The sequence below is a fragment of the Gadus morhua genome, chromosome 6 (assembly GCF_902167405.1).
Source record: "Gadus morhua chromosome 6, gadMor3.0, whole genome shotgun sequence".
Lineage (NCBI taxonomy): Eukaryota > Metazoa > Chordata > Actinopteri > Gadiformes > Gadidae > Gadus > Gadus morhua.
The window spans coordinates 27,736,355-27,757,564 of record NC_044053.1 but is presented as its reverse complement, the minus strand read 5'-3'; the positions used below and the strand labels follow the sequence as shown (position 1 = coordinate 27,757,564).

Sequence of the window (21,210 nt, the reverse complement as noted above, 5' to 3'; positions counted from 1 at the left end):
ATTATACACTACTTTCTGTCATAATCCTAACAAGGAACCTGATTGAAAGAACAAGAGGTCTATGGGATAATGTTGCATGTTGTAAATGACTTTAAACAGAATCTTGGTTCCTTGTGTTCTCTTGGGAACCAAACTGTAGCAGAACATGTTCAGTTATTAAAGATATGTTCACACCTGTTTATCATTTGTAATGTCTGCTTCTTCTATGATTTTAGTCCTTGCATTTATTGTGTACATGTAAGGGACTATTTTTCTTTTATAATTGTTAATGAAGAATATTTGCAATAAACAACTCAGTGGATCCAACTGAAGGTTCTCGTATGTTCAGCCGATGGTTCTTCCCCTTTCTTCAGTTTGACTCTTTCAAGCTGAGCAGATGTTTCTCCAGATCTTTCTGTTGGTTATCCTAGCAGCACACCTGGAATGTCCCTCCAGCCCCTTGGGTCCCAGCAGCACTCTGAGGGGTCAAGACCCCTGACCTGGACCCAGTCTTCAGTCCCAGGGCTCTGAGGGGTCCTGCTCCCTGACCTGGGCCCAGTCTTCAGTCCCAGGTCTCTGAGGGGTCCTGCTCCCTGACCTGGGCCCAGTCTTCAGTCCCAGGTCTCTGAGGGGTCCTGCTCCCTGACCTGGACCCAGTCTTCAGTCCCAGGTCTCTGAGGGGTCCTGCTCCCTGACCTGGACCCAGTCTTCAGTCCCAGGTCTCTAAGGGGTCCTGCCCCCTGACCTGGGCCCAGTCTTCAGTCCCAGGTCTCTGAGGGGTCCTGCCCCCTGACCTGGGCCCAGTCTTCAGTCCCAGGTCTCTGAGGGGTCCTGCCCCCTGACCTGGGCCCAGTCTTCAGTCCCAGGTCTCTAAGGGGTCCTGCCCCCTGACCTGGGCCCAGTCTTCAGTCCCAGGTCTCTGAGGGGTCCTGCCCCCTGACCTGGACCCAGTCTTCAGTCCCCCGCTGGCTCTTCCTCAACTCACTGGTTGTCACGGTCCGCCCCTGGTTTTCCCATTCCCCTGCCTGCCACCCTGATCCCTCCTAATTAACCCAACCACCTCCACCTGTGCTCCCCCTATATCAGTCCTCTCCTCCCAATCACCTCTGTCTGCCGACTACCCTCTGCCTGTCGACCCAGTCCCTGAATAAAGCCTTGTACCTATCCTGCGCTAGTCGTCTGTCTGTGCACTTGGGTTCTGCTTCACGCCCCCATTACACTGGTGGCTTGGGGTACAATAAGCTCCGACCTCTGGAGACATTTCCTCCAACGCGTCACAACACACAACAGTGGAGTCTCCATCACCTCATCATCAGTGTGTGGAGGGAGGATATTACCACACACACAACAGTGGAGTCTCCATCACCTCTTCATCAGTGTGTGGAGGGAGGATATGACCACACACACAACAGTGGAGTCTCCATCACCTCTTCATCAGTGTGTGGAGGGAGGATATGACCACACACACAACAGTGGAGTCTCCACCACCTCTTCATCAGTGTGTGGAGGGAGGATATGACCACACACACAACAGTGGAGTCTCCATCACCTCTTCATCAGTGTGTGGAGGGAGGATATGACCACACACACAACAGTGGAGTCTCCACCACCTCTTCATCAGTGTGTGGAGGGAGGATATGACCACACACACAACAGTGGAGTCTCCATCACCTCTTCATCAGTGTGTGGAGGGAGGATATGACCACACACACAACAGTGGAGTCTCCATCACCTCTTCATCAGTGTGTGGAGGGAGGATATGACCACACACACAACAGTGGAGTCTCCATCACCTCTTCATCAGTGTGTGGAGGGAGGATATGACCACACACACAACAGTGGAGTCTCCATCACCTCTTCATCAGTGTGTGGAGGGAGGATATGACCACACAGACAACAGTGGAGTCTCAATCCGTGTGTCTAAAGTAAGTCTGGTTTTCATGCGTCCTATCATCACTAGTCCCATCTTTGTCCACTGGGTGGCGCTTTAGAGACTGATTCAACTTGTGCTCCAGCTGCTGCTCTGTGTGGAGAAGCTTTAAGGTGGAACCTTAAAGTGGAAATGAAGCACTGAGAACTATGTCAATTTTTTGTTTGTTTTTTCATTTTTGGAAACACATGGATTTTAATCAATACTGAAATTCAAGTAGTTTCACCGTAAAATGACATGTTTATAACGACTTTCGCCTCTAGGGCGCAGCCATGTTTTAAAAACGCAGGCGCTACGTCATCAGAATGGTTGGCTCTTTAAAATAAACATGTCGGATATTGGAAGAAGAACAGGGGGGTCCTTTTGTATTGCCCCTGGCTGTTCAAACGAATTTTATCGGTTAAAGGAGAGCGGTAGAATAGTTCATTTCCATGTAATTCCCGTCAAGAAGCCTGAAGTGCTCCGAAGATGGTTAGCTGCATTGAAACGCCTCAGCCCCCCAATGGAACCAGGGCAGAGAGTATGTAGCGACCACTTTATAGAGGCTGATTACATCGAAGAGGGAGCTTTTTCTGAAGATGGGAGATTTGTTCGCCGTCCCACCAATCGCCTGAAGCCAGATGCTGTGCCAACTATTTTTAATTTTAGTGGATATAGTGCTGGAGACACGGACATACCCGTCAGATCGGACCCGGGCGCTGCTCTTATGCGCAGCGAAAGAGCGCAGAAACGTGCTTGCCAGGCTGAGGAACGAGAGGTACACTTAGCTTCTACTACTAGAGAAACAGATAAATTAGTACAAGTACACTCACTGTTTGAAGATTGTCTTGTTTGCAGACTAGCTCGCTCCATGCTCTTGATAATTTCTAATCCATCGCCAAAATAATCCATTGTTATCGGAAATAATCCATTTGCAAACACCGTCGGTTGCACTATTTTCGCATATTCACGTGCACACCCAAATGGCACGACAATTACTTGTATCATGAAATTAACGAACTGTAAGGCAGCGTGGAGCCCAGCTGCTGCACCCGTGTACTTTACTTTTCTTATCTTATTATATTATAATAATTATTATATATATATATATATAAAAAATATAATAATGTAATAATATATAATGTGCAATATATATACATATCTTACACTGCATTACTACAGGTTCATTTCATGGCAGCAGACACTCTCCATGTCAGTGGACATAGGGACACAAACCCCACACAAGCACCACCGATTGTTTCCTGTGCGCTCAGATACATCTCTCTCTCCTTCATCTATTTCTCCTCCATAGTCAGGCTCTGTTGGGGGCACTAAAACTCCGACTTCTCTTACTGGCTCAAAAGCATAGGCAATTGGATGCCTGCCCTCATTGGTGGGTCTATCCAATTCGTCCATATCCATTTTGTTGAGGCAGTAAGCTACCTGTGAGGCTATGAGCCGCTATGTAAACAACATAGAATGTTAATACCAACCATTCTCGTGACGTCATCGTATTCTGAAAACAGAGATGGCGGCGCACAGGCTGAAAACATTGTAATTAATGCAACGTGTTTGTGCTTCATTCTGAATAACGGGACATATTTCCGACTTTATTTGTATTTATGGTATATTTAAATATTTAACTAGTGCTATAGACATGTTTTATTTGATTGCTTCCTTTCCACTTTAACACTAACTTAACCTCTTTGTTATTCACATTATGTCTCCTCTTTGTGCTTCCAGTCATTACTAAAGGCCTTAGCTGTTCAACCCCATAACAGCAAGTTAATGAATAACTAATATCTCTGACAATTTGACCCAGTTATAAGATCACCTGAAGTAACTGATTAACTAATATCACTGACTATTGAGCCCAGTTGTAAGATAAGCTAATGAATAACTTATATGTATGACTGTAGGAGCCAATTCCTTTGCATCGTGTGTGTGTGTGTGTGTGTGTGTGTGTGTGTGTGTGTGTGTGTGTGTGTGTGTGTGTGTGTGTGTGTGTGTGTCTGTGTGTGTGTGTGTGTGTGCATGGCCTTGTACTAACCTATTTAAATGGCATTCAAATAGGTGGCAAGAATTTATATCTCAAACATTGCAGGTATATCAAATGTAGATCAGTGAGGTACTCAGGGATTAAAATCAACTTGTGAATTTATTAATTCAACTGATTTAAAAAATACATAATTTGCTACATGTGTAAGATGAGCCATGCATAATCAAATAAAACAAATCCCTATACCACACACATGGGTTAACATAAAGAGGTGACTTGCAGGAGCATAATGACCATCACTTCTACTGAGACAATCACCATGTCTTCAAACAATCGACAACAATAGCACTGTCTGTGATTGTGGAACCCATTCATACACCAGGCAGTGTTTGACTCTAACTATAGCATCAACTAGTTAACTTTAACCTATAAGTCAAGTCAGAGCTCTGGTCCAGACAGTGGTTTGTTACCAGTAGAGCACCGGTCCAGACAGTGTTTTGTTACCAGTAGAGCTCTGGTCCAGACAGTGGTTTGTTACCAGTAGAGCTCTGGTCCAGACAGTGGTTTGTTACCAGTAGAGCACCGGTCCAGACAGTGGTTTGTTACCAGTAGAGCTCTGGTCCAGACAGTGGTTTGTTACCAGTAGAGCTCTGGTCCAGACAGTGGTTGGTTACCAGTAGAGCTCTGGTCCAGACAGTGGTTTGTTACCAGTAGAGCTCTGGTCCAGACAGTGGTTTGTTACCAGTAGAGCTCTGGTCCAGACAGTGGTTTGTTACCAGTAGAGCTCTGGTCCAGACAGTGGTTTGTTTACCTGTCCTTGACCTGACCTGCAAACCTGAACAAATGTCCTCATTCCCCCCAGTTGGGACACTTTGCTCTGTTAAGCTGCTTTCACTCCGCCGCGCGGCAACTCGCTATGGAAAGCCAAGAAGGCCACAATCCGGCCCTAGAATGGCGCGGTAAAAGTGCAAAACCGTACGGATTCCGTGCGGTTTGGCAAGAATTCCGTACGGAATCCATACGGATTTGAATGACTAATAGCCGCGGCTATTAGTCATTCACTCCGGCTATTAGTTATTCACTCCGGCTATTAGTTATTCACTCCGGCTATTAGGTATGCAGAACGAGCCCCTCCCTCTTCTTTGCTTTACCACTATGTTTGAAGGCTGTCTAACCAATCAGTGAAGAGAAATACCAGACTAAAGTAACGCATTGTCGAGACTAAAGCTGCAGTGCCTCCATGTTTCGCCGTAACATAAAGCTGTGTTGTCTTTACTAGTTTCACTACAATGTAATGACCACTAGCTAGTGGAAAATACATTTGTGTCTAGTACAGTGATATATTTGTATATGTTAGGCTATATATTGAGATGGCAGTGTGCATTGAGTAGGCCATTGAGTAGGCCATAACATTACAATATTTCATGGATGCAAGCAAGCCAAGACAATCAATCTATATCTATAGCCTACATGCCAACACACACGCGCACGCACACACACACACACACACACACACACACACGCACCGTTCTTGCGCACTCAGAAGAACATGAACTGAATAAATGCCAGGTATATAGCATATCGGACACGGGCACACAAAATGAGAGCCTGCACTATGACCGATCTTGTGACATTATTTAACCAGCTAATACGATCAGACAGATACATCATTGATCACATATAAGCCCACAACAAGCCCAACATCACCACGGCAGGTGCACTCTCTCGCACATTCACACAATCACTCCAACTCCAAGGCTAGGCTGTTTCACTAAGACCACAAACAACCACAACTAACCAGCCTACATATCCACAACAATGCGCAACAATCAGTTCATTGCGTGTCTTCTGTTTGGCGCACATGGCTAATTTGCATAGGCTACTTGCACAGGACTGTCAAAAAAATAGAACGTATTTGTGAATAAATGCTTTGAATTCTGAATACTGGACTTGGTGAGCTTAAATAGGCTATTAAGTGACCTTTAGTGAGATGGCCTAGAACGGAATACAAATGAATTATTCTAGGACATAGGCTTTCAGGATCAATTCAGAGGTTCAACTGTTCGGGATTCATTTTGCTTAGCCAGTGAAAGTCACCAGCTGTAGATTCCGCACTGTTAAAAATACTTCACTACAAGTAGGCTATAAGTCCTCCAAATAATTCAGCAGAATTGCATTACTGCCACAAGCATAGGCAGCAGTAGTCATTATGCGCTAAAATGGTCCCTGCCAGTGTTTTTCTATTCTGATGTTTGTGGATGAATCTTTCAGCTACAGCTTTGTTACATTTCCTTGCGATGGTTTGCTGGTTTAATACAGCAATTCATCAAATGATGTAAGATGATGTGTCCGTTGCGTGGCTGTCATGTGAGAGCCGTATACGCATTTTAAAAACACCTGTAATCAGCGTGACTATGACTTTCCGAGCGGATCATGGGGGGCTCTTCAATCATTTATTTTTCAGGATTTTCTCCCGTCATCCTCCAGTTTATCGCAAACATCTGGAGATAAGTCGGTTTAATTAAATACTCAAATGAAATACAAGTGTACCTCCAAATTGCACTTATTGTACAGTACTTCGGTAAGGGCATTTACAATCCATCACTAAAGTTTTAATAAGAGTATTCTGATTCAGCGGATTTAAAATGTATTTGTATAATCTTCACAAATCTTGCAGCAATGCAATGTTAATATATCATCATGGGAAATTAGTATTCTGATTCAGCGCATTTACTATTTATTTGTATAATCTTCACAACTCACAGCAATGAAATGTTAATTTATCATCATGGGAAATAGCATATAAACAAGCTTCATAAAAATTTCTAAGCAGTAGGCCTACTACATATTTCTCAACGTAAACATCATGACCATAAGCTATCCCAAAGTTTTCACACCTTTCACACAGTAGGGCAGCATTAGTCATACATAATTAACAACACATCAAAGAAACTTTATTGAGGGATAACAGTGAAAAAAACATCTGCGTCTTGGGTAAAGCTGGGCTATGCTTAATGTGAGGAGCAGGGCCCGATTGGAAGGAAGCCCATTCAGGACGAAGTTGACCTGGAGAAGGCAGCTGCAGGCAGATGAAGATGGGGGGGCTCTACTTCTTATTACCACAACAGGAACAGAACGCAGCCAAGCCAATGAATTCAGCCAAGTCACTGAGAAGTCTGTCTGTAACATTGTGAAGATACAGTTCAACCTTGTAGGACTTTTGTAATTCCCCATTGTACTTTACAGAGATAGAGCACTTTGTTGCAGTCAGACATTTGTTTTTGTTTACCTTTAACATAGTGAGGCTGGAACGCAATAGTTTGACCTGGCTTGGTGGAAAGCCCACTCACCACGTCAAGGTGCAGGTCATGAGTGGGAAAAAAGGTGTGTGTGTGTGTGTGTGTGTGTGTGTGTGTGTGTGTGTGTGTGTGTGTGTGTGTGTGTGTGTGTGTGTGTGTGTGTGGGGCACTCCAAGCGTCCTTCCCTGTGTGTGTGTGTGTGTGTGTGTGTGGGGGCACTCCAAGCGTCCTTCCCTGTGTGTGTGTGTGTGGGGGCACTCCAAGCGTCCTTCCCTGTGTGTGTGTGTGTGGGGGCACTCCAAGCGTCCTTCCCTGTGTGTGTGTGTGTGTGTGTGTGTGTGTGGGGGCACTCCAAGCGTCCTTCCCTGTGTGTGTGTGTGTGGGGGAACTCCAAGCATCCTTCCCTGTTTGTGTGTGTGTGGGGGCACTCCAAGCGTCCTTCCCTGTGTGTGTGTGTGTGTGGGGGCACGCCAAGCGTCCTTCCCTGTGTGTGTGTGGGGCACTCCAAGCGTCCTTCCCTGTGTGTGTGGGGGCACTCCAAGCGTCCTTCCACGGGGTTGGGCACCAAATTAGGCCACGCCAAAGGTACTCCCACAGGAGGTTATTCCTTCCTCCATGGCCTCCTTAAATCCAGTGTACTCCGGATAAACCGGTAGCCTGAGGACCAGGGAACACGTATTGGCCGTGGGGAAAAGGGCCGGTCCATCTTCCTCATGGAGGAATTCAAGCCGGGGTCCGATGGGAAAACCCACAGCAGGAATCCTCTTGAGGCCCGTGGCAAACGCCAGAACCGCCCCCAGGGTGAGACTCGTATCTCCATCTGTTAGTACATAAGAGATAACTTGTAAGAACGACCGCATGTGAACATTAACAGGGATTTTACACTGCCTGACATGTGCCAATCTTTCGTCGTCCTTAGTTAAGATAAGATATACTTTATTAATCTCAGCAGAGAAATGTAGGTTATGTTTTATGTTGGTTTATGTTGCATTTCTCAGATCACAATAGAAATGTTCAAAAGTCCTTGTTTAACCCTAAGGGCCCTATCTTGCATCCGGCGATGCAGCGGTAATAAGTTGTACTTTTAAATCAATGCATCTGCAAACACCGTACAGCAAACACATATTTTCTTGACAGAGACATCATGTAGGCGGGCCTACATGCCCATAACTTTTAGGATCGATGAGTATTTGATCGTGAAAAACATTGTTTTACCGCCAGTGAGTGTTAAAAAGAATGAATGAATGCGGGCGCGCGTGTGTGCTCTGTTTAAACACACGCAAACTAAACACGTAACGCATAATACAATCAATGGCAATGTCTATTACCGCGGGGACACATGCATATTAGGATAGCATACAATACTGATAAGAAACAATGTGTATAATGTATTGCGTATATCATTAAATAGAACCACATTTACCGCATATCATATGTTATATCATATACGTTTTCTTTGCCAACATTTATTTGAGGACTCAGTATTTCTGAAGTTGTGGAAGAAAACCCCTTATTCCATGTGTGAATTAGGCCATATTATTTGGCAATAAACTGAGCCATTTGCAGTTTGAAATTCATGTGCATCTGTCGCATCGGAGACTGCAGACGCGCTGTCAAAATATCAACTCGTCCGATTCAAATGCGCTCATGGCTCTTAAAGGGGATGGGAGCTGGCACTCTCATTGGTTTTTTGGACGTTACGCCCAAACCACACCTACGGGTAACTAGGCTGCTTCAGACCAACCCTTTTGACACTTGCGCCGCGACGCAAGTGTCATTTATCCGCCTGTAAAATAGCGATTGCGCCGTAGAACCTCCCACAAAGCTACTTGCGCTTTGCTCTTCCCACTTGCGTTTCAGACCGTTAAAATAGGGCCCTAAGTGTGCACTAATAAATCAATGTGTCATTCTTTCGAAAAAAATATAAAATGTGTAATGCTGGTTCTGTCACAATCGGTTCACTATAATTCCCTATGCAGTGCTGTATTTACAGGTATGCCTAGGTTCACAAATCAAATAGTACATATTTTTCATGTGTGCATTTGTTCATTCATGCAGAGCTGTAAACAGTATTGTATTTTTCCTTTGTGTTTTGTGACCCATTATTGTTTGTGAAGACTTAACTTCTCCAGGATGCCCCTTTTATATCCATTCATGATAATATCACCTGTTACCAGTTACTAATGTTGAAACAGTTGAACATTGTTGTTTTTTGAGCATTCTACAGCTTTCCTCTTTGGTGGTCCCCTGTTTTGAATTGTGTTGCTGGCATCAAATTCAGAATAAGCATATATTAACAAAGAACAATTAGATAGATAAGGGTTGTAGATAGAAACACTTCCTTACCCTCCACCTCGATCAGCCAGTATCTCCAATATATAAGGGTCCTGGCCTCCTTCCTCCTCCGATTGGAGCCCGGCTCAGACAGGTAGGACGTGCTGAATGTGGACTCCAACCGGGAGGCCAGCAGCGGCTCAGGTGTGTCCATGAAGACCCCCTTGAGCTCCTCATGGTGGATCCTCAAAAGAGCTAGAATCCCGAAGGTCTCCAACCCTTCTTTGAATCTGTAAAATCAATGAGATAATAGATCAGAGAAAATATAAGGTCTGTTGCTCTGAAGCCTGTTCTAGCCTACTCCATTGTACATAATGTGAAGATAAAAATAAATTAGACAAGGAATCCTTTCAATTAATATAAATGTAGATTATTTTTTGGAACCCATGATAACTTTTCACTCCAACACAAAGGTCTCAGTCCATTAAATAGTCAATTCCCAGCTCCACTTACTGATTGAGAGCAGTCAAAATACGGCCCTCTGTGAGGAAGTTGAGGGCTGCCCCCAGAAGCTCATCCCTATGCGGGAGGTTCCGCACAAAGGAGAAGGAGCCCATGAGGGAGAGCTCGTCTGTGGCCTCCTCCATAGCCTCCCTGGCACCTTCCACATGTGTGGCATCTGCAATCTAATATCATACATTAGGAACAATAATCATTATTTGGGATTTCTAAGCACTTTCATGGCACAAATTATCTTCTAACAGTAAAGAATACGTTGACATATGTGTATGACATCAATCATACATTGAAATTCAACATCAGTACACTATAGAGCACACCACACAGTATCTTGACACAAAAACACTTCTCCAAAAAGTGGTTTAAATTAACATTAACCATTTACTTGCCTTTTGGAGCTTGGTCCTCAAATTGTAATCTGTCACCTCTTCCAAAGTGGCAGGAAGAGGGGACAGCTTACAAACCTGTCTGTAGGGGCGCTGTGATAGGAATCTCGGAGAGACCTGCCCCTGCACCAGGCAGAGGGCAATCATCTTCCCCACCAGCCTGAACTGTCCTTTCTGCAATGCTGTGATAAGGGGAAAAGCACAAGGTTATTTTTTGTTGCTCATTTTAAATGCATGTTAAAAACTCTAAATTGTAACGCCCAATACCATAAATTAAATTCAAAGCTTACCAACACTGTTCAGGGCCAGGGTTTTGTTGCCCTCAGGACCTTCAGATATAAAGAAGTTCTGTATTTGGTCGATGAGGAGGGTACAGAACTCTGGTCGCTCCCCCCTCAATAAATGATTGAAGAGCCCCCCATGATCCCCTCGGAAAGTCATAGTCACGCTGATTACAGGTGTTTTTAAAATGCGTATACGGCTCTCCCAGGACAGCCACGCAACAGAATATATATATAATAGTCAGGCATGAAAACGGGTCAGGGGTGAAAAAGGTGAGAAGGATATTATCCCTCTAGGGGGGTCCAATAGGGTCTAAATATCTTGCAAAACGTGAATCTTATAGTGTGGCCAGTCTTCCGACAGTGTGACATGTTAAATCGTGGTGGAATATCTGAGATTCGTGTTGTCTGAACGGTACGCACCGTTGGGTGACGAGTGGAAGTCGCTAGCAATTGAAAACATCCGGGGCTGTAGCCCAGAAGAGTCCTTTTCAAACGGGGGTTTGGGGGTTTCTCCCCCGAGGAAATTAGAAAATCGGGCTGATGAACATGCAATTGTCACGTAGTTTGAGAAGTAAAGGAAAGACAAATCGTCATGTCTGACTCACGTCGAGGCAGGCCTACTGAATAGGTTAATGTTTACGTTATGGATAGGAAAGTGCACCACATACAGCAGCCAAAATGAGACATTAGAAAAGCCTGTAGCCAAATAAACACTCATGCGCCTAGATGTCAAGTGGACCGGGTTGAATTCCCTGCGGGTCTCCTGAATCTTTGCAAACTAGAGCAGCACTGAACAGCATTATCGACATGATGGGCTTTACATAGAGAATCAATTTTGCAACTAATGATTTTAAATTTGCCCATTAATGTACAAGTTAGAATTTTGCGATTTTCACTGGCTACAATATTGCATCTGTCAGTTGTCAAATGTGCTGAACAAAATGTTTAACTTCAATAATTGTTCATAGTCAATGTAGGCCTATATAGTGCATTTATTTAAGCTCTCAACAGCATAACCATACAGCTTCGCCACATCGGCGGGAAAACACGGCACACGCAAAGTACATCCATGGAATCAGCCGTTCAAAACCAGTCTGCATGAATCGTATGACAACTGGATGGCAGGGGATGCGGAATAGGAATACACAGCAGGGGAGAACATGAGAGCCCCAGCTCGCCGCATAGTAGCCTGGGTGCTTTAAGCATGGAATAAGCTGGATACCGAGTGGGTGAAAAACTATGTGTGTGTGTGTGTTTGTGTGTCACTCTGTTCGAGCCTGCATGAGAGTTCAATGTTGTCATTAGCTGTTACGTCTTTCTGACCAATCGCAGTTAAAGGCCGACCTGGGCTGTACCACATCGGGAGTACAGCCGAAACGTTAACGGGCCACAGGGAATTCTCCCAACTCTCCCGATTACCACACTGCGTGTGCGTGCGTGCGTTCCTGTGTATGTGTGCAGGCGTTATTCAACTGCCTGGTAAACATGTAGGCCTATGGTAATATTCATACTGGTTTAAATAATGCATTTGATAGTAGGCTATTTCCCATCGTTGCTGAGCAAGAGTTTTGTTCGAAAGTTCAGTGATAGAAAACAAATAATAGCCCGGGCTATTGACGTTTTACGGTACCACTGTCATTGACCCGATGTCAAGTGGACCGGGTTGAATTCACTGCGGGTCTCTCTTATATCCATCTTACCAAAGATATTTTGGGACTGTCCTTCTCAACACTCTCTGATCTCACTAAAAGGCTGGCAGCACGAAACAGCAATATCGACGAGATGCGCTATGCATAGAGAAGAAAGAATACCGACGTTGAATTTGCAACATTTTGCAACAAATTATTCTAAATCTGCCCATACACGGCAGAATTTTGCCGTTTTCACTCGCTACAATGTTGCATCTGTGGCTGCTGGTAATTCAATCACAAAGAAGTAAACTCTACGGGGCTATTTTCAGCATTATGATGTTTTTTTTACGGCACAGCGATCCGGGGCTATTCCCAAAAGATCCGGGGCTATAGCCTCGAATTCCCAGGTCTAACGACGCGCCTGAGTCGCGCATTCAAAGTTCTCTGTCGGGATGTCGGATACGCATTGCAATTCTCCGCCCGATCGATCTTATATGTTGACAACAAAATATTTGTAAATAGTTTTGTATATAAACTTCCAAAGCTTTAAAAATCCTATTTGGTATTTTATTGGTCCGGTGCAAAGTAAACAACGTACAAAGTAAATAAGGTCCAAAGTCAAACCGAGCGTTTCCGGAAATGATTTTGTTAGAGGACCAATCACAGCCCTTACCGCCTCTGTTGCGTCGACTGATAGTTAAAAAATATTGGATGCGCACGTAAACTACGGAGAGGTTCTCCGACAGGCTCTCCGTGTCTAAGTACAGCACTTTACAGAGGACTATAAACTGGCCGGCCTCTGAACCTCCCCCCCCCCCCCCTAAATATCTTTTCATCAAATCTACACGATTCACGGAGGTCACATATTTTGGCTTCAAAACGGCGAATTTCGCCGAAAGGTGAGTGATTTTCATGCCTGAATAGTGAAATGCCATATTGAGAACATTTAGATCGGGGGACACGCAACAATCGAGGGATGTGGACACCCCCGAATATTGACGGCTATTTCGCACACTGCCATCACAATTATAGCCTAACATAACACTGTACTAGACACAAATGTATTTTCCACTAGCTAGTGGTGGTCATTACATTGTAGTGAAACTAGTAAAGACAACACAGCTTTATGTTACGGCGAAACATGGAGGCACTGCAGCTCTAGTCTCGACAATGCGTTACTTTAGTCTGGTATTTCTCTTCACTGATTGGTTAGACAGCCTTCAAACTTAGTGGTCAAGCAAAGAAGAGGGAGGGGCTCGTTCTGCATACCTAATAGCCGGAGTGAATAACTAATAGCCGGAGTGAATGACTAATAGCCGGAGTGAATGACTAATAGCCGCGGCTATTAGTCATTCAAAACCGTACGGAATCCGTACGGTTTCCGTACGGAATTCTTGCCAAACCGCACGGAATCCGTACGGTTTCCGTGCGGTTTTGCACTTTTACCGCGCCATTCTAGGGCCGGATTGTGGCCTTCTTGGCTTTCCATGGGCTACCTCCAGGTACCCCCTCCATGCCAGGGCGCCCTGAATTTATGTTTATTAACAGCTCCTCCACCGGGGTCAAGACAATTTGAGGGCCAGATCCAGTCTGCCGACTGTCGGCCTTTTCACGATTGGCTTAAAAAAATGGCTTATTTAAATTTAAACCAATACGATGGTGGGAAAAGCTTACCAGTTTGTATGTTTTTTTTTACTCTTGTAATTTTTCGCAATCATTTGTTCACTGTATTAGCCTACCAAATCCCAGGCCTCTTCAACGGTTTAAATCAGACATCCTTTTTTCTCACTTCCATTGAAGGACGGTGAATAGTAATTATTAATGGAAGATTGAAACATAATTATCAATAATTAATTCAAAATGTCACTGAATCCGGGGAAGGGGAACATCTTCGTGGAGCTGTGGTTCCCTCTGGTGGTCAGTAACGGGACCTCAGCTCATCCTTTGAATTCTACGTTATACCTAACAGCATATAAAATTCATTCACCAATATGTCGGACGGCTTCTATTCTATCCAGACAAAACCAGACTTCTCCACACTGCATATCTGATTTTATTTGAATTTCTACAGGATAAATAAATAAATACATACAAATGAAATAAATATAACAATGACGTCAGAGAATAATTCAGTTAACATTATCTCTCTCAAACTATTTTTCTTCTGAACATTTTTCGGGTAAAAACCTTCACTCATACAGACCTGAATATAAATAAATACATAAAGTTGATAAGATAAACAATTAACCGTCCATGTGCCCTTTTAACATATAACAGCAAGAACCATGTTTGATTAGATTTGAATAACAGATGTCTGGGAACCATTTAGTTTCTTCACATGGTTGTTTTGGTGGAGACTCCTCTGTGAAGTTGTTGGTGACTCTTGAGATGACCAGATTGACTAAATGTTTTCCCACACTGTTTACAGTGGTAGGGTTTCTCTCCTGTGTGGATGCGTTGGTGTTCCTTCAGAGTATCAGATCTACTAAACGTTTTCCCACACTGTTTACAGTGGTATGGTTTCTCTCTCCCGTGTGGATGCGCTGGTGTTTCTTCAGATCACCAGATTGACTAAATGTTTTCCCACACTGTTGACAGTGGTATGGTTTCTCTCCTGTGTGGATGCGCTGGTGTTTCTTCAGATGACCAGACTGACTAAATGTTTTCCCACACTGTTTACAGTGGTATGGCAGAGTTCCCGTTGTCCGGTAATTACCGGTCTTTGACCTGTGATAAGGGGAAAAGCACAAGGTTATTTTTTGTTGCTCATTTTAAATGCATGTTAAAAACTCTAAATTGCAACGCCCAATACCATAAATTAAATTCAAAGCTTACCAACACTGATCAGGTATGCAAACATTCAGTCATGAGGAGATTCAACCTTTTCAATTGAGCAGAAATACTCTTGAATGTGTTCATTTGAGCCAATCCATGTAAAACAATGAGGGTTTTGATTGTAGCGTAGCCTGTGTGATAAAATAAATAAGTTGTTACATTTCGTGTACTCGCTCAAATTGATCGCTATAGACTACCGTAGGTTTATGAACTAAACGGCGGCAAGCTAGCGAAAGCCGGCGGCAAGCTTTGCGGAGTACCGGTATTTAACAACCATGGCGAATCAAAATATGATCACACACTTCTTCTTCTTCTTCTTTATATAGCCTGCCTATCAATTTCTTAAAGTGCAATAAACACGGACAATATCCGACCGATTTTTTTCCAATATGACCGGTAAAATGAAACCTTCCCGGTCACATGACCGGCACCAATTTCTTCTAGCGGAAACACTGTGGTATGGTTTCTCTCCCATGTGGATGCGCTGGTGTCTCTTCAGATGATTAGAGCGACTAAAGGTTTTACTGCACTTCTCACATCTGTGGCGTCCGGCTCCTTCTGCTGGAATTTGGCTCGTGCTTTGGACGGTTCCCGGGGAGGTTCCGATTGGTTCTTGATAGGAGGCTGCGACGTATGGGAGGAGACTAGGCTCCACCTTGATTTCCCCACTCCTCAGCAGTCGGCCGTACAGGTCAACATGGCTCCCCTTCACGTGTTTGTGGAGGAAGATCTGAGACTTGTAGGAGTACGGACACTCGGGACAGGGGAAAGCCTGTGCTGGTGTCAGCTGGGATCTCCCTCCTAGGAGAGAGAGTCATATGTATTTTATTTTTGAGAGTGCTGCTGATGACTGGTTTAAGCAGCCTCACCTGGTCAGAGTCAGGTGCTTTAGGCTTTGGGGCTTGATAAGGCTGCACATCCTAATCAAGCATACCTGAATTTGTATGATTGGATTGTTTTTTTGAAACCTCCATGGTAATGTATATTTCCCATTTAGACATTGTTCCAAGTAAGAATATTTTTCTATTATGTTGTCATCTTTTGTTTACTATTTCCTGCATAATTTCTTAACTGCTTTGTTAATGTAGATGTTTATTGTCCAAGCTCTTTTGAATTAAAATGAGATGTGGTCATGAAGTGCCGCATAGAAACCAAACCCTGATAGAAAGACAGACTTGAAGGTAGACCTTTAGTAGAGCTCTTGTTGTTCCACAGTCTATCAAATCCGATTCCCAGATGTCTGGCGTATTCGTCCCCATACCAGACCAAGAGCTCTGCTCCTGAAGTCACGAGGCCACAGGAGCGATACAGAATCCCTCCTTTGTGCTGAAACGCTATTAGGTTCTGTTCCTCTTCATTACGAGCACAATTGAGGTACCTAACACACAGACAGGTACGTCAACACACCTTTACAGTGTATCTTCTGCATATGTCATAGCAACACAGAAAATATTGTGGATCTAATCAGATAACAGACATGGAGAAATATAAATGTTATCAATCAAGTAATGTAAGTAAGAAAATTGTGAACATTATTCATGCAGTAGATGGTATAAAAGTGAATAGGGTCCTACCTCATCCAGTTAGAAAGTGTCTCTCTCTTTGCATCAATGTAATCATTGTGTCTGCTATTGTAGATCTGGAGAAATGTGTTAATCAGACTCTATGCCATCCAATAAACTCACACAAGCACACATACAAGACTAGATCAAAATAAATGAATACAAACACACTGACCTCCCAGGAGTATCCACTCTCCAGGGCTCCCTCTTCATCGGTCCTGTGTCCTTCGTAGGGTCCAAAGTGTGTTCCAATGGGAAGGCCACCGTCTCCACAGTAAAACACCCCTAGACCGGCCCCAGGGATCCCAGAATCTCTGATCTACCCCACATGAGACAGAGATGGAGAGAGGAGGAGAGTCGTAGAGTGAGAGGAATACATAGAGGGAGGGAGAGGTGGAGGAGGGAGGAGAGATAGAATACAAGAGGTAGAGGAGAGCGAGATGGAGAGGCAGGGAGAAGAGAGATGTAGAGAGATTGAGGCAGGGAGAGACACAGAGAGGTGAGAGGAATGGAGAGAGGAAGAGACGTGGTGAGATGGAGGGGGGGAGAGGAAGATAAGATATGATAAGAAATGAATGGAGATGTGCAGTTGGGAAACAAGTGAGAAAGAGAGAGATTTAGACAGGAAGAGGGAGGGAGGAAAGGAAAGAGGGGGTTGGGACAGGGGGGGGGGGGGGAGTTCAGAGAGGGAGTCACAAAGAGAGGCAGATCGAGGGAAATGGGGGGAGAGAGGGAGAGAGACGGAAAGCACGATTCAGGAAGAAGAACCATTGGGGGAGAGATATATTCATCTGCTTTGGCAATATAACTATAAATATATTTTGGCAATATAACTGTTCACATTACTATTTTTACATACATTAGCTGGGCAATGTATTAAACAATGAATGTTATACCGTCTCATTGGACGGGGAGAACTTTGTTGCGTTAAAGTACGACGTATACCTCAAACCCAGCGGGCAGCGTCTTCTTGGCTCGGTCTTTCTCTCTGACAGCAAAGGGGCGATCAGCCATGAAGACGATAGGACCGTGGACCTCGCACTCTTCGAGGAAGAAAGTCCTACACTCATCACAGACTGGAGAGAGTTCATTTATTTATTACGTCCAAAAGAGCTTCAGCTACAAATCTATATTAAATAGACAGAAACAGGAAGATTAAAAATTGGTTTGTGAATGAAAAAGAGGTGGGGAAAAAGAGGTGGGGAGAGACAGAGACAGAGACAGAGACAGAGACAGAGAGAGCCCTCTTACAGAAGTAGTCGTCATCCTTAGGTACTTCCGGCTCTTGGTAGTTAACTCTGAGAACATTTCTCAGGTTCGTCTCTCTTGAATAAATACTTGAGCCCTGCAAATGTTCATGGAGAACTGATTCTCACACACACACACACACACACACACACACACACACACACACACACACACACACACACACACACACACACACACACACACACACACACACACACACACACACACACACACACACACACACTCACACAGTTACAGACATACGTGCACAAAAAGGTGTTATTGCAGGGAAGCAGTGGTGGGATCAGAGCTAACCCAAGGAGACCTCCTCCTGGACTGCAGAGCCCCTCTCTACTCCTCCTCCGGGGGGGTCGATCTCTGGATGAGAAGGAGTGGTCCCTCCAGAGACATGGGAGTACTCCTTGTTTTATTAATGTGGGTAGGTGCTAGGGCTGTACGGTATGGACTAAAATGTACATCACGGTAGGGCTGGGCGATAACTTGATTACAATTATTAATCGCGATAAATCTCACGTCAATTACGACGATAAGCATTAGACATAAATGCTCGATATGAAAAAAAAAAAATATATATATATATATTTTTTTTTATTAAAAAAAAAAACATTTCTGATATGGATTTACCTGACAGCCAATGCGGCAGAAATAAACAAAATAGTCAGATCGCAGTTTTGCGGTTAATGCCTAAGTACACGCCCATTCCCTGGTGCATGTTTGAGCTTCCGTTACACACACACACACACACACACACACACACACACACACACACACACACACACACACACACACACACACACACACACACACACACACACACACACACACACACACACACACACACACACACATTATATCACGGTATGTTCATTTTATCTTCTAATTTCGATATAAATGCCTCTGAAGGGGGAGAAATACTGGAAAAAAAACAAAAACACTAATGTTTAATAGTATGGATTTGTTTCTCCACTTGCTTGCGGACCTTGCCGTATAGTTTTGGCATCTCAATTTGGCTGGCATGTAACGCGTACCTGGGATCGAGTGTTTTGACCATCTCTTTAAAGCCCTTTCTATCGACATTTTGAAAGGGAACCATGTCCTTAGACAGGTAAACAGTGACAATGTTTGTCATCTCGTTCCACCACTGGCATTTTGTTGTAAGGACTGGCTTTCAAAATGCCTGCGGAAGCAATGTCTGATTGCAGCGACGGCTTCACGCTACCAGCGTCTGTCTCGTACGTTGTGGAATGAGAGCTCGTGAAGGGACTATTGCGCAACGCAGGAGCGCTTGCTGCGCGCCTGCGTGCTTGCGCAATAGCATACGGCCTGAGAAGGCAGAATCGCTGTCAATCTGTCCCTGGGAAAAGTAACGTGGTGCCGAATTGAAAAAGGAACTATGTTTCGTTACCATATTTTCAGTAGTTGATCGTAACTTTACTTTTTACATGAAAAAGTAGTTAGGGAACTGTATTAACGCATTACTTACTTTGTTACGCGGTACACACAACATTGTCTACCGGTCACACCGGTAGACAATGCTGTTTATACCTGTACAGAAACTGCATCTGACGTACTGGGCTGCTGTTGAGACCCCTGTCTGACTGTTGGTGGCTTCCACACTCGAGCACCTGCTGACATAACTGGCTTTAGGTTAGGATGTAACCTGCTAACTATTACCAACTGACTATATGAGTTAGGATGTGACCTATTAACTACAACAAACAGACCATATGTAAGGATGTACTATATTAACTATGACTAACTGACTAAAAGGTAGCTTAGAAGCTATTAACAACCGAGGCAGTATAAAACCTATTACTATTAACTTACTATAAGGTAGTATTTCACTTTCTGACTTACGATAAATTAATATTTAAACAAATAACTACTTATTGACTCTAAGTAAGGAGGTATCCTACTGACTACTAACTGACTAAAAAGGTAGTATAAGCTACTAACAACCAATGAAGGATAAAACCTAACTTACATACTATATCTGACTAACTATAAGTAAGGATGTATGCTACTAACTGACTATTAGGGCTTCGACTTTTGCCCAAAAATCATATTCGAAGTTTGTTTGTTTATTAATATTCAAATATATTTGAATATTTATTAATAATATTTTGACCATTAAATGCCTTCAGTAAGACCTGGGCTGAATCCGAATACTTAGTACATACTATTTCGGTCTACAACTATGCGTAGACCGCCTCTGAACGCTTCCGAACACCGCCGAAACTCCACCGGATGTTTGGAGATGACGTATCTCCCCTCAGATGCCGGCAAGTTTACCTTGATAAGTTACCTGTTTTCCGTCTTGTCATCGTTGCTATTAAATTAAAAATGTCTCTTTTTACTTCATTACTTACTTTACTTTTTTACTCTTTTTAATGACTCTTTTTTTCGCCGCTTTCTACAACGTCTTTCTAAGCCGCTGTTGGCAGCCATCTCTTCTTCGTTCGTTACCAGATTCCGGTTGCATTGTGGGATAGTGTAGTGACCTACCGTTGTATACTGTGGCGGTAGTACACATTCGGAAACTTTTTTCGTACTACACAATGCGTACTGAGCCTTCGGACGCGCTATATTTGTGGTGTACTAGAAATTGCATACTATGAGTATGAGTATTCGGATTCAGCCCTGGATTGGGCTTTGCGAGGTTTGTTTACCGGCGTTGCTATGGTTACCGGTCTTGCGTGTTCCACCGGTTTATTAGGTTTCTAATAAATCGCGGTCTAATCAATGCTTCATTCACTGCCTCTTCCGTGGTCATTACAATATTATGAACAGACTGCGTCGGGTTCTCCGACGTCCCTCCCTCTTGGCCTGCCCATAACAGGTTTGAATATTAAGGGCTGCCTAATATTCGTTCGAATTTTGATTTATTTTTTGATATTCGAAATATATTCGAATAACGAAGTTCGGAGTCAAAACCCTACTGACTATAAAGTAGTATATAAACGACTCACTTCAACTAACTGACTAAAATGGGTAACATAACCTGCTAATTTACTATGATGTACAACCTATTATTAAAAATGTTTATTACAGGTTTTCCTTTTTTCAGATGCAATAAAATCCCTTTAAATCAATAAAACCCCTTTTTGTTGCTATATCTTTGGTCAAATGATTAAGCAGTACTATATGCAGGCTAATGTATCTTCAGGGCTTTGAAAGGGATAATGTTCACTGCACATTACCCCTTCCAGAAATGTTTTGTAAATGTCTTTGTACCGGTCAATCCAGAGGTCCACAGCTGCTCCT

The 21,210-nt window shown here is 43.7% G+C and overlaps 1 pseudogene; it reads right to left on the bottom strand.

Moving 5' to 3' along the window:
* Window positions 1-14,321: 14,321 nt before the first annotated feature.
* Window positions 14,322-18,480, bottom strand: LOC115545041 (histone-lysine N-methyltransferase PRDM9-like; annotated as a pseudogene).
* Window positions 18,481-21,210: the final 2,730 nt, after the last annotated feature.